The following is a 14,403-nucleotide window of genomic DNA, read 5'->3' on the forward strand; positions in this document are numbered from 1 at the left end:
ATTCTATGCAAAGCAGTGTATCTGTAATTTATATTCTTTGTCCCATTTGGAGGGAACAAAACTTACTGTATATGATTGTAATTTTGTGTGAATAATTTTTTGTAGAGATGTCAATATGTGTAAATGTTTTGTGTTATTTAATGTATTTGGTTGCTGTTATGTAAACTGCTGATCCTCACTTAGGGTTCTTAGTTAGTTTGTATGTAAACGGTGTAGTGGTTCCCCTCAGGAACGGAACTGTGTAGCGCGCGCAAATTGTGGTTGGCATAGGTGGAAAAGGTGGAACTGATAGTCAGTCGGAGACGAGCTACCAGTCGGGGACGAGCCAGCAGTCGGGGACTGCCAAGTAACCGATGCATATTGTGAGGGTTCCGAGGGAGGCTTTTTCTGCTACTTTCCAATGCCTCGGATGGGTGGATAAATAGCTGGAACTATTCTGGAATTTGTATTTATCATCGCCACCAAGAAATGACAGAGTCCAGCAATTCTACCTGCAATTACACCTACCAACATGCAGTTGCCACCACATTGCGCAATCATTGTATCGGAATACTACATTGATGTACAGTGAAGGATCAGCCTAATGGATGTGTTAGTGTGCTCAAATATAAGGTAATTTATATCGGAATTTATGTACCTACCTTGATTTTTTCCTTATCATAACACCTCTCAGGTTCCTCTCCGTTTGAGCTAAAGTTATATCCGAGTGTCCTTACTAAAAGAAATAAAAGCCTAGGGTTTTGCTAATTAATGCCTCTTGAACTTAGTAAAAAGAAAGTTAAAGTTAATGTGGCAATAGATTGAGTTAAAGTAAATGTTATTTGCTCAAAATAATTTTCCTATTAAAACTGCTATTTAAAGTGCTGTTGCTAACTTCAATATTAAAAGTTCTTAAGACTGAGGCTTATAAGGCAAATGATCACATTATTGTCTGTAGTAAATTCTAAAAGGCGAGTCAGTTTCTTGCAATTTTGTCAACATTGTGTTTCGCTGTAGTAAAAGTGGGAAACTGCAATAGTAGAAAACTATATGTTCATGATTGCTAAGTGTTTGCCTCTCTTGTGTATTAGAAGTGCATATTAATAGTAATGTTATAAAGACCATTCACTTTGTGTAAGCCCTGAAAGTAATAGTGTGTTTCGGTACATGTTATAATTTTGCAAATAGTTTGTGCTGCTCTAACTGTTAGCTTCAATCTTAAAACATATGTGTGTGTCAGAGTTCATTGCACTCGCGTGTGGCTAAGTCTAGGTTGTGTTTGTCCATCATAGTTACTTATACCTACTTTCTTAAACGAGAACATTAATCTTTCTCTTGCCTAATTAGGCTGGCGACCGTTTTCTTTATCAATTGAACAGTACAGATAAACAAAATTTTGTTTGTTACTGTTCAAACATTTACATAATTCTGACTTTCATTCCGATAAGCCATTCCCGTTAGGTACAACACGGTTAACCTAGCAAAATTCCTCTCAGAGGGTAACACTGTTCTGTTACTTTATACCATCATTAATCTAACATAATAATTCTGTTTGCAAACTGCCTCCAGTTTTGAGGTTATGGTATAACAGTAGCAGAAGGTAGTGTTATATGATGACCTCAGATGTTAAGTACCATAGTGCTCAGAGCCATTTGAACCATAAGACAAGATATTGAAAGGCATATGCTCCAACAACGCAGTGAAGCTGAGCTATGCACATCTTAAAATCAATACAGACCATCTTGTCGCCTCCACTCCATTCTTTAACATCACCATTGCCCAAACTGCCATAGACAGTTCGACTTGGTACAAAGTAAAGAACTTTGCCAGTAGGTGCCATACGTGACAGTGATGTTACAAAAAATCCATGGTATGACCTATTTTCTTCTCTCTGTTAGGTTATGCTCTGCGTGACAGAAGCATCCTTCGGTTACACCCCTGTAAAATTACTCGCAGGAGATCCGATCCTATAATATTTTGCCCCTGAAGACGAAATTGAAGTGGATATAATGTAACAGATTTTCAACTGCTTTAAGTATCTCCCACATAAATTAATATAAAAGGGGTTATAAGGACTGATCTCTGCTGAAATGATAGATTTCCACTGTGATTACACTGGGTGAAATTCGATGAGCAAACATAAACAACTCTTAACAGAGTAAGTGCAAAATGTACTGCCGTGCAGTCGACAAAATCGGGAATGGGAGGATCCCTACACCAATAGTTCCGACTCAGAATGTGGATGAGCCTGCCTGACTATAAATATCACTAGATTGACAGAAAATGTGAATGAGAAACTACGAGCCAGTTGCTGCACGAATGTGGGGCTGTGACTGCTGCTGTTTGCGCAGACAAACACCGTATGCTGTGAGCAGTTCACCTCCGGTATTTCATTCAAGTCGGGGCAGAACAATGATTACCATGCACCGTGAGGACTCTGCAATGCGATTAATTGCGCATTACGGCTATGATTCGACCACAGTACCACAGCCTCCGATGCTCAATCCAGGACCAGGAACAGCATGTCCAAATCAGACTCAAAATTGCGATGCCATACGAACAAAGGCTCTCCGTCAGAAAATTCACCAAGATTTGTCTCACAGCAACAACCCTGTAATCGACCATAGTGCCCTACATCTAACATCGGATGTATGGTGGGCCTTGCAGCTACCACACAACATTTACAGTTCCATCTGATTTCAAATCCCGCTCCGACAGTCTGATCACGATTGTCCACTCTCCCCGCCTTCCACCTACTCCCTCTCTGCTCTCTCTTCTTCTTAGTATTATACAGAAAACAAAAACACCGTGAAGTTCCTTCAAAAAGGACAGTCCACCGATGGCGTAGCGTGAGTGTTGTTTTTCGCCAACAGCATATTTTTTAATACCCAGTACTGCCTCTCTCCAACAGATGGATAGATCCTTTTCCACTGATCCTCTCTCTATTGCAGCACTGAACAGGCGAACTCTGATATGCACCTCAACACGACAGTCAGCTTGGGAATCAAGACACAGATTAACCATTCATATGGGAACGCTGGCCTGGAAGCCTACGTGTCTCTCAAAAATTACAGCAGTTCTTGGAATGCCTCAGCCGTGGACTAATCCATTACGGCGACCAACGCGGAACGTTTTCCTTCATAGGCCGATATGGTGTAGCCAGCAAGGCCATCGAAAAACGTCGGGGCTACCTGTGTAAGCCGAGGCATGCTCTCTCCCCTGCAGGGATCCGTTACTAGCGTGCTGTTCAGGGCGATCTCAAAAGAACCTATAAAGAGTTGGGTTGGGTTGTTTGTGGGAAGAGATCAGCGAGGTCATTGGTCTCGTCGCATCAGGGAAGGAAGTCATCCGTGCCCTTTCAGAAGAACCATCCCGGCATTTGCCTGGAGCGATTTAGGGAAATCACGGAAAACCTAAATCAAGATGGCCGGACACGGGATTGAACCGTCGTCCTTCCGAATGCGAGTCCAGTGTGCTAACCACTGCGCCACCTCGCTCGGTGAACCTATAAAGGTCAGCTGCTGGCCTCTGCACAGAAATGCCACGAGTCTCGTTAAACGCACGCCTTGCGGGATACAGGCAAACCCCATTAATCCTAGAAAGGATACAGATTAACTCGTTACCCCATGTGATTATGTTTCGGCAGATTTATATTTCCTTTATAAAGACATGACAGTGTATTATTAGTTATGCCCGAGGTACAATTGTTGATAACTGTGTTTAGCAAAAAAATGGTTCAAATGGCTCTGAGCACCATCGCCTATGGGACTTAACTACTGAGGTCATCAGTCCCCTAGAACTTAGAACTACTTAAACCTAACTAACCTAAGGACATCACACACACCCATGCCCGAGGCAGGATTCGAACCTGCGACCGTAGTGGTCGCGCGGTTCCAGACTGAAGCGCCTAGAACCCCTCGGCCACCCCGGCCTGCTTGTGTTCAGCAGCTTACTCTCAACGAAGAAGAGGACTATTTTTGTTTGGGTAAAGAGGTACCGCTGTATCCAACTGCATTGGTACAGTAGTAGTTATCAACAGATCCAAACTTCGAGAACGTTATAAGTACTTGGATAAATGAGGTGGAAGCAGGTTATGAAGATAACAATAATGAATTTCAAAATAATTTTGACTTTCTCTCAGATCATGAAAGTGTTATTTCTGAGGTTGAATTATCATACATCAACGATGTAATGAAAATGTGAATCAGCATTATATATGTACGCCAGAAATGGGTTTATGAGGAGTACGAAAGACACTCCCAAAACTGGAACAGCTACTAGAATATAGCAGTTAAAATTCCAAGTGTTAAGTGAGGAGGAAAGACTGCTTCTACGCAGAAGGTATTGTTGGTATGTACTGTTTGATGATGATATGCTTGATCAAATTGTAACCCAAATCAACCAAGAAATTGAGCCACAAGAGCTGAACTACAAAGATGCTAGGTACGTTGAAGCAACTGATAAGGCGGAAATATACTTTATGTCTGACGGAAGGACATCCATCAGTGATATGTTTTCAGAACAAAGACCCAGAATACGCATTTTATCGTGATTGCGCTAAGACTTAAGTTTCTTCTCCACTGCATCAGATTCTATGGCAAAACAGTAAGAATCAAGACGATAAGTCCACTACAATTCTGGCTCTGTGGCAATCTTTCATACAAAATTGTATCGCAAACTGTATATGCCATGCCTACTGCACAGCTGATGAACAGTTACTTTGTTTGAGATATCACGGCCCTTGCCGAGAGTATATACAGGGTTATTACAAATGATTGGAGCGATTTCACAGCTCTACAATAACTTTATTATTTGAGATATTTTCACAGTGCTTTGCAGACACAGACAAAAACTCAAAAAGTTCTTTTAGGCATTCACAAATGTTCGATATGTGCCCCTTTAGTGATTCGGCACACATCAAGCCGATAATCAAGTTCCTCCCACACTCGGCGCAGCATGTCCCCATCAATGAGTTCGAAAGCATCGTTGATGCGAGCTCGCAGTTCTGGCACGTTTTTTGGTAGAAGAGGTTTAAACACTGAATCTTTCACATAAACCCACAGAAATAAATCGCATGGGGTTAAGTCGGGAGAGCGTGGAGGCCATGACATGAATTGCTGATCATGATCTCCACCACGACCGATCCATCGGTTTTCCAATCTCCTGCTTAAGAAATGCCGAACATCATGATGGAAGTGCGGTGGAGCACCATCCTGTTGAAAGATGAAGTCGGCGCTGTCGGTCTCCAGTTGTGGCATGAGCCAATTTTCCAGCATGTCTAGATACACGTGTCCTGTAACGTTTTTTTCGCAGAAGAAAGAGGGGCCGTAAACTTTAAACCGTGAGATTGCACAAAACACTTTAACTTTTGGTGAATTGCGAATTTGCTGCACGAATGCGTGAGGATTCTCTACCGCCCAGATTCGCACATTGTGTCTGTTCACTTCACCATTAAGAAAAAATGTTGCTTCATCACTGAAAACAAGTTTCGCACTGAACGCATCCTCTTCCATGAGCTGTTGCAACCGCGCCGATAAAATAATTCAAAGCGTTTGACTTTGTCATCGGGTGTCAGGGCTTGTAGCAATTGTAAACGGTAAGGCTTCTGCTTTGGCCTTTTCCGTAAGATTTTCCAAACCGTCGGCTGTGGTACGTTTAGCTCCCTGCTTGCTTTATTCGTCGACTTACGCGCGCTACGCGTGAAACTTGCCCGCACGCGTTCAACCGTTTCTTCGCTCACTGCAGGCCGACCCGTTGATTTCCCCTTACAGAGGCATCCAGAAGCTTTAAACTGCGCATGCCATCGCCGAATGGAGTTAGCAGTTGGTGGATCTTTGTTGAACTTCGTCCTGAAGTGTCGTTGCACCGTTATGACTGACTGATGTGAGTGCATTTCAAGCACGACATACGCTTTCTCGGTTCCTGTTGCCATTTTGTCTCACTGCGCTCTCGAGCGCTCTGGCGGCAGAAACCTGAAGTGCGGCTTCAGTCGAACAAAACTTTATGAGTTTTTCTACGTATCTGTAGTGTGTCGTGACCATATATCAATGAATGTAGCTACAGTGAATTTATGAAATTGCTTCAATCATTTGTAATAGCCCTGTACACCGTCTGAAAAAAATCGACATGAACGAAAGTTGGTATGCGTGTTTCTTCATCTGAAAGATGATGTATAATCAAATTTCGCGTCAGTCGCTGAAGAGTGGCGCTACGAGGATGCAAATCAGGTTTGCTTTAAATACACGCTGTAACGGTTCGGAGCGTTAGTTACCTTTGACATTGAACGTGGTGAGTTGATGTTAGCTAAGAATACCTTTAATGTGGCAAAGACGCCATTACCGACACCTCACTGAATTTGAATGAAATCGTGGAAAATGCATACGAGAAGCTGCATGATCCTCCAGCGATATTGCACAGAGACTTGGCAGGAATGTAACCACTGTGCATGATAACTGGCAGCGTTGTTCACGAGAATGTACGCTCGCAAGAAGACTGGGTTCCAGGCGGCCACGTGGCACTACCGAGAGGGACCATCGGTTAGGCGTATCACTCTGGCGCATCTTGCATTTGCATCAGCAGTCTGAGCAGCAGTTGACACCACAGCGACAACGAACTGTTGCATATCGGTTACTTCAAGGACAGCTCCGTGTCAGGCGCCCTGTAGCGTGCATTGCACTGGGCCCAAACCACCACCAGTAGCCACCTCAGCTGCGTCAAAAGAGATCTGGCTGGAGGGCAGGGTGAATGTCTGTTGTACAGGGTGAATACCACAACTTTAGGAATTTAAAACTCTGCAACGACAAAAGGCAGAGCTAAGCACTATCTGTCGGCGAATTAAGGGAGCTATAAAGTTTCATTTAGTTGTACATTTGTTCGCTTGAGGCGCTGTTGACTAGGCGTCAGCGTCAGTTGATGCTAAGATGGCGACCGCTCAACAGAAAGCTTTTTGTGTTATTGAGTACGGCAGAAGTGAATCGACGACAGTTGTTCAGCGTGCATTTCGAACGAAGTATGGTGTTAAACCTCCTGATAGGTGGTGTATTAAACGTTGGTATAAACAGTTTGCAGAGAATGGGTGTTTGTGCAAAGGAAAAAGTTCTGGACGGCCGAGAACGAGTGATGAAAATGTAGCACGCATCCGGCAAGCATTTGTTCGCAGCCCAGGAAAATCAACTCGCAGAGCTAGCAGAGAGCTGCAAATTCCACAATCAACTGTATGGAGAGTGCTACGAAAAAGGTTAGTTATGAAACCTTATCGTCTGAAATTGGTTCAAGCACTGTCTGCAGCTGATAAGGTTAAAAGAATCGATTTCTGTGATTTTATCCTTGCTCAAAGGGAAACAGATGAATCTTTCGTTTCAAAGATTGTGTTTAGTGATGAAGCAACTTTCCACACTAACGGGAAAGTCAACCGTCACAATGTCTGTATATGGGGCACTGAGAATCCGCGGGAAACAACTCAGTATGAACGTGACTCGCCTAAGGTGAACGTTTTCTGTCCCATTTCAGCCAATAAAGTTTTTGGTCCCTTTTTCTTCGAAGGTGCTACTGTAACTGGACTACAATATCTGGAGATGTTAGAGAATTGGCTGTTCCCTCAGCTCGAACAAGAAGCACAACAATTTATATTTCAGCAGGATGGAGCGCCACCACATTGGCACTTATCTGTCCGTAACTACCTGAACGTCAACTACCCGAGGCGATGGACCGGCCGCCAGGCAGCCCGTGACAGAGCACTTCATCACTGGCCTCCAAGAAGCGATTTTTTCTTATGGGGGTATGTTAAGGATATGGTGTTTCGGCCACCTCTCCCAGCCACCATTGATGATTTGAAACGAGAAATAACAGCAGCTATCCAAACTGTTACGCCTGATATGCTACAGAGAGTGTGGAACGAGTTGGAGTATCGGGTTGATATTGCTCGAGTGTCTGGAGGGGGCCATATTGAACATCTCTGAACTTGTTTTTGAGTGAAAAAAAATCTTTTTAAATACTCTTTGTAATGATGTATAACAGAAGGTTATATTATGTTTCTTTCATTAAATACACACTTTTAAAGTTGTGGTATTCTTTTTGAATCACCCTGTATTTTATGATGATAACTGCTTCTGTCTCAGTGTAAGTGATGGCCTTTTGTTGGTCAGAAGGAGGCAACTTGAGGTCTGCAACCAATCTGTCTGGACCTACATCTGGAGCTGACATCTGGGGTGTAATTTCGTAATACAGCAGGGGCACTCTTGTGGTTACCCCACGCACCATGTCTGCCAAACTGAACGTCAATCTGGTGAATCGACTTGTTATGCTGCCATTCGTGAACAGCATTCAAGGGGGTGTTTTCCAACCAGATAACGCTCTCACACTTATCGCTGTTGTAACCCAACATGCTGTGCCGAGTGTCGACATATTGCCTTGGGCTGCTCAATCATCAGGTCTGTCTCCGATCGAGTACATATTGGATATCATCGGATGACAGTTCCAACGGCATCCACAACCAGCAATAACCGTCCCTGTATTGATCGATCAAGTGCAACAGGCATGGAACAACAACCCTCAAACTGACATCCGGTAAATGTACAACACAATGCATGCAAGTTTTCATGCTTGCATTCAAATTTCTGACGGTTACACCAGTTATTAATGTACCAGTACTTCACATTAACAGTGGCTTATACCGCGTTTACATTAACAGGTGATTTTCCAATGTTGATCACTGAAATACAGATTGGGGCCAATAAAAGTAGCCCAGAGAACAGAGTTCCAGAGTAAGAATATACACAGCAGAAGAAAGGAAATACGCAACTAACCTGACTATAGTAGATGTTGAAAGTGACCATCTTTCATCCCTTGGCGCGACTGGACACTGATTAGCAAGATCCTAAAGGCGGAATGAAGCTGGACTGCTGGAATTGCTGCCATCTCATCCGAAATCTTCTGCTGAAGTTCCTGAAGACTGTGAGGTTGGTTGGCTCTGAGCACTATGGGACTTAACTTCTAAGGTCATCAGTCCCCTAGAGCTTAGAACTACTTAAACCTAACTAACCTAAGGACATCACACACACCCATGCCCGAGGCAGGATTCGAACCTGCGACCGTAGCGGTCGCGCGGTTCCAGACTGTAGTGCCTAGAACCGCTCGGCCACCCCGGCCGGCAGACTGTGAGGGTTATTGCTGTACACCGTAGACTTGAGGACTCCTCACACAAAGTAATCGCACACTGGCAGTTCAGGCGACCTGGGTGGCCAGCTAGGGCCGCGACCAGCCTGACCTCTGCTAACAACTCTGCCAGGCGTGAAGACTGTAAATGTGTTCCATGGAACCGGTGTGGATCACGCGGCGGGCGTACACGTGATGCGAACGTCACGGGTGGTGGTTTATGCATTAACTCACGTCCAGTCCTACCCATTCGTCTGGGCTACCCTTATTTGCCCCACCCTGTATGTTACCTAGAGAGATGTCATCATCATCATCATCATTTAAGACTGATTATGCCTTTCATCGTTCAGTCTGGAGCATAGCCCCCCTTATAAAATGTCTCCATGATCCCCTATTCAGTGCTAACATTGGTGCCTCTTCTGATGTTAAACCTATTACTTCAAAATCATTCTTAACCGAATCCAGGTACCTTCTCCTTGGTCTGCCCCGACTCCTCCTTCCCTCTACTGCTGAACCCATGAGTCTCTTGGGTAACCTGTCTACCTGGGTTCTGGTATGTAGCCATTTTTGATACGCCTTCTTTTTCCTTTTACAGGCTGCCTTGACTGTGTCATTCTACCAAGCTGTTTGCTTTTACACACTACCGTTCCAAGACATTCTTTAGCCACTTCTAGTACTGTGTCCCTGTACCTTGTCCATTCCTTTTCCAATGACTGTAATTGACTACATTCAACTAACTGGTACCTTTCTGAGATCGCTGTTATGTACTTGTGCCCGATTTCCTTATCCTGAAGTTTCTCCACTCTTATCGTCCTACTTATGGACCTGACCTCCTGCACTTTCACCTCACAATCCAAATTTCATTGCAGATTAAATAATGATCAGTGTCATCAAAGAATCCCCTGAATACACGTGTGTCCCTCACAGCCTTCCTGAATTCCTGATCTGTTATTATATAGTCAATGACAGATCTGGTTCCCCTGCCTTCCCAAGTATACCGGTGAATGTTCTTATGTTTAAAAAAGGAGTTTGCGATTCTTAAGCCCATACTGGCACAGAAATCCAAGAGTTGTTTCCCGTTCCTGTTGGCCTCCATGTCCTCTCCAAATTTACCCATAACCTTTTCGTACCCTTCTGTTCGATTTCCAATCCTGGCGTTAAAATCACCCATGAGCAGAACACTGACCTTGTCCTTTACTCTAACAACTACATCACTGAGAGCCTCATAAAATCTATCCATCTTGTCTTGATCTATCCCTTCACAATGCGAATATACTGACACAATCCTAATTTTCTTGCTAGATACTGTCAAATCTATCCACATTAGTCGTTCGTTTACATACCTTATTGCAACTACGATGGGTTCCATTTCTTTCCTGATGTAAAGTCCTACAAAAAAATGGTTCAAATGGCTCTGAGCACTATGGGACTTAACATATGTGGTCATCAGTCCCCTAGAACTTAGAACTACTTAAACCTAACTAACCTAAGGACATCACACACATCCATGCCCGAGGCAGGATTCGAACCTGCGACCGTAGCGGTCGTGCGGCTCCGTACTGAGCGCCTAGAACCGCTAGACCACCGCGGCCGGCCGTAAAGTCCTACACTCCATTGTGCTATTCCTGTTTTGACTCCTGACAGGTAGACCTTGTATTCTCCCACTTCCTCTTCTTTCTCACTCCTTACCCGAATGTCACTAACAGCTAAAACGTCCAGCCCCATCTTACTTGCAGCCTCTGCCTGCTCTACCTTCTTCCCAGAGTAGCCCCCATTGATATTAATAGCTCCCCCCTCATTACCATTTGTTTGCCAATTCGTATCTTAGGAGTCCCTGGTTTGTCAGTTAGAGGTTGGACTCTGTCACCTCCAAAGGTCCGAGGCATTTTGCTCTGATTGTTGCCAGCATCATATTTAAAGTACCAGGGAAGCAGGTTGCTAGGCTTACTTGCCCCGAGTCCCATTGGGTTTTACCCCTAACGGCTAAGGGACTAACCGGTGGATTTGGTAGTCTTTGCCGTATGAGCACAAAGGTGACCACGACTCAGAATATGTCCGAGATGCCCAGCGTTATTCCAAAGTAACTGGTATCCCGACTGTCGGGACCACTTACTTGGCCACTCATACGTTGCTCGTGGTTCATGAACTAGGACATGACTACAGGAACCCACACCATGAACCACTAGACAGACGTATCCCCAAAAATTCATTACTCTACGTTAATAATTTTTCGGTGTTTTCGCGTCAGTCAGCTTCTAAACCAGATAGGTATGATATGAAACAGTAGCCCCGAGGAGCAGTACGAAGCTTTATGTGATCAGTGCAATTCCCTGCATTGAGAAAGAAGCAAGAGGAACTGAAGACCCTCTAGCGTTTCACTAGTCACTGACAAGTTCAATTCACATAATATGACGATGGATAATTTGTTCACATCTACTCAGTTAGCTATTGATATGTTACCAGATCATAAGCTTACCGTTGTGGGAACACTCAGACACAGTGAGAAAGAAATACCTCTTCCTTTTTTGCCAGATAGAAGCAAGGTAAAAAAAGTCAAACCCATGCAGTCAGACAATTCAGCAAATCAAGATACCAAGAAACAACAAATAACTGAGTGTCATAACATCAGCGAAGGAGGAGAACACAAAAGTGGTGCATTGCTATGCAGTGGCTCGTAAAACCAGGAGGGGGCCTTTGAGGTTCTTTCATTTTTTTAAATCTTTTTTCGGGATATTGGTTTAAGACGGAATAAATCCAATCGTATTATTAATGGGAGGACGCAAATCGTCAGAAAAAATTACAAGAAGACCATTTCTTTATGAACCTGAGGTTCAGATGGTGCAGGAACACATATGGAGAAGGCTGACCAAAAAGTCGACTGAAGAGCCCACTGCGCTCATACATTCAAGATATGCTAAATGTGGAAAGGGACAGTAAGCAAGCAGAGTGCCTAGCAAGAGTAATAAGTGTTCTAGGTTTTACCAGTGTCCAAGATTAGAGGACACAAAAACTGAAATTGTGTGCTCGAATTGTAATAAGCTGATATGTACTTTATGTAGAAACACAGAATTCTAATGTGAGAGCCAGTGGTTAAGTACTAAAACATTGGCAATTATTGCACTGATTCGATTAATACGCATTCAAATTCCTTTGGGGGCAAGCAAATACCCAGTTTATACGAGTGTCAGCTTCACGTATCCCTTCCAGGGTTAAAAAAGAACAAATGACTTGCATATATTCGAGGAGACATGAAAAAGTAAAGAGGCTTTTGCAGTTTCTCTCATGGCAGCACTGCTCATATGCAGGACTGGGGTAACGTCGTCTGCAACTATTCTATACAAAATGTCACTCTTACGCCAGCGTTAGTCGCTGTATTGTAGGAGACCGTGGAACATGACCGCTCCATTGCGTATCTGCACCAAGGAGGAAATTAGGGCAGTGATCGCTTTTTGTTTGGATAAGGTGTCAAACCTGCGGAAACTATTCGTCGAATGCAAGCGCAGTATGGTGGCAGCAGTTTATCGCGAAGCAAAATCTGTGAATGGATAGAGCGCTTGAAACAGGGAAGAACTTCTCTATGTGACGAGTAAACACCGTCAACTGAGGACAATTTGGAAGTCGTTGAGAGTATAGTGGTGGAAAACAGACTAATCACAGTGGACGAAATCGCCAATACTTTACATATTAGTCACAGTTCGGCGTTATCCATCTAACACCACAGGCTAAATTTTCGGAAACTGTGTGCAAGGTGAGTACCGAAACGATTGTCAGGGCGGCGTAAGGCGCAAAGGACGGAAATCTTTCGTAAACATTCGGCCTGTTACCATCGCGAAGCAGATGGATTTTTACAGCAAATCGTTACTGCAGACGAAACGTGGGTGCATAATCACGAACCGGAAAGCAAGGCTGTGAGTACGGTTTGGAAACACCCATCATCACCAGCAGTTAAGTAATTTAACCGTCAACCACAGCTGGCAAGATTTTGCTAACACTGTTCTGGGACATGGAAGGTGTTATAGCCGTTCATCTCAATAGGTGAAACTGAACAGTGGGAACTATGGTGATGCGTTACGAACTAAACTGAAACCTACAGTCAGATCGAAACGTCGCGGGTAACTGCGAAAAGGTGGCATCCTGCAGAAGGTAACGCTCTGCCACATTCAGCAAAACGGACGGCCGAAACAATAAAGGAATTGGGACGCGAATTGCTGGAACATTCGCCATATACACTCCTGGAAATTGAAATAAGAACACGGAGAGTTCATTGTCCCAGGAAGGAGAAACTTTATTGACACATTCCTGGGGTCAGATACATCACATGATCACACTGACAGAACCACAGGCACATAGACACAGGCAACAGAGCATGCACAAAGTCGGCACTAGTACAGTGTATATCCACCTTTCGCAGCAATGCAGGCTGCTATTCTCCCATGGAGACGATCGTAGAGATGCTGGATGTAGTTCTGTGGAACGGCTTGCCATGCCATTTCCACCTGGTGCCTCAGTTGGACCAGCGTTCGTGCTGGACGTGCAGACCGCGTGAGACGACGCTTCATCCAGTCCCAAACATGCTCAATGGGGGACAGATCCGGAGATCTTGCTGGCCAGGGTAGTTGACTTACACCTTCTAGAGCACGTTGGGTGGCACGGGATACATGCGGACGTGCATTGTCCTGTTGGAACAGCAAGTTCCCTTGCCGGTCTAGGAATGGTAGAACGATGGGTTCGATGACGGTTTGGATGTACCGTGCACTATTCAGTGTCCCCTCGACGATCACCAGTGGTGTACGGCCAGTGTAGGAGATCGCTCCCCACACCATGATGCCGGGTGTTGGCCCTGTGTGCCTCGGTCGTATGCAGTCCTGATTGTGGCGCTCACCTGCACGGCGCCAAACACTCATACGACCATGATTGGCACCAAGGCAGAAGCGACTCTCATCGCTGAAGACGACACGTCTCCATTCGTCCCTCCATTCACGCCTGTCGCGACACCACTGGAGGCGGGCTGCACGATGTTGGGGCGTGAGCGGAAGACGGCCTAACGGTGTGCGGGACCGTAGCCCAGCTTCATGGAGACGGTTGCGAATGGTCCTCGCCGATACCCCAGGAGCAACAGTGTCCCTAATTTGCTGGGAAGTGGCGGTGCGGTCCTCTACGGCACTGCGTAGGATCCTACGGTCTTGGCGTGCATCCGTGCGTCGCTGCGGTCCGGTCCCAGGTCGACGAGCAAGTGCACCTTCCGCCGACCACTGGCGACAACATCGATGT

This window comes from Schistocerca cancellata, chromosome 3 (genome assembly GCF_023864275.1).
Source record: "Schistocerca cancellata isolate TAMUIC-IGC-003103 chromosome 3, iqSchCanc2.1, whole genome shotgun sequence".
Classification (NCBI taxonomy): domain Eukaryota; kingdom Metazoa; phylum Arthropoda; class Insecta; order Orthoptera; family Acrididae; genus Schistocerca; species Schistocerca cancellata.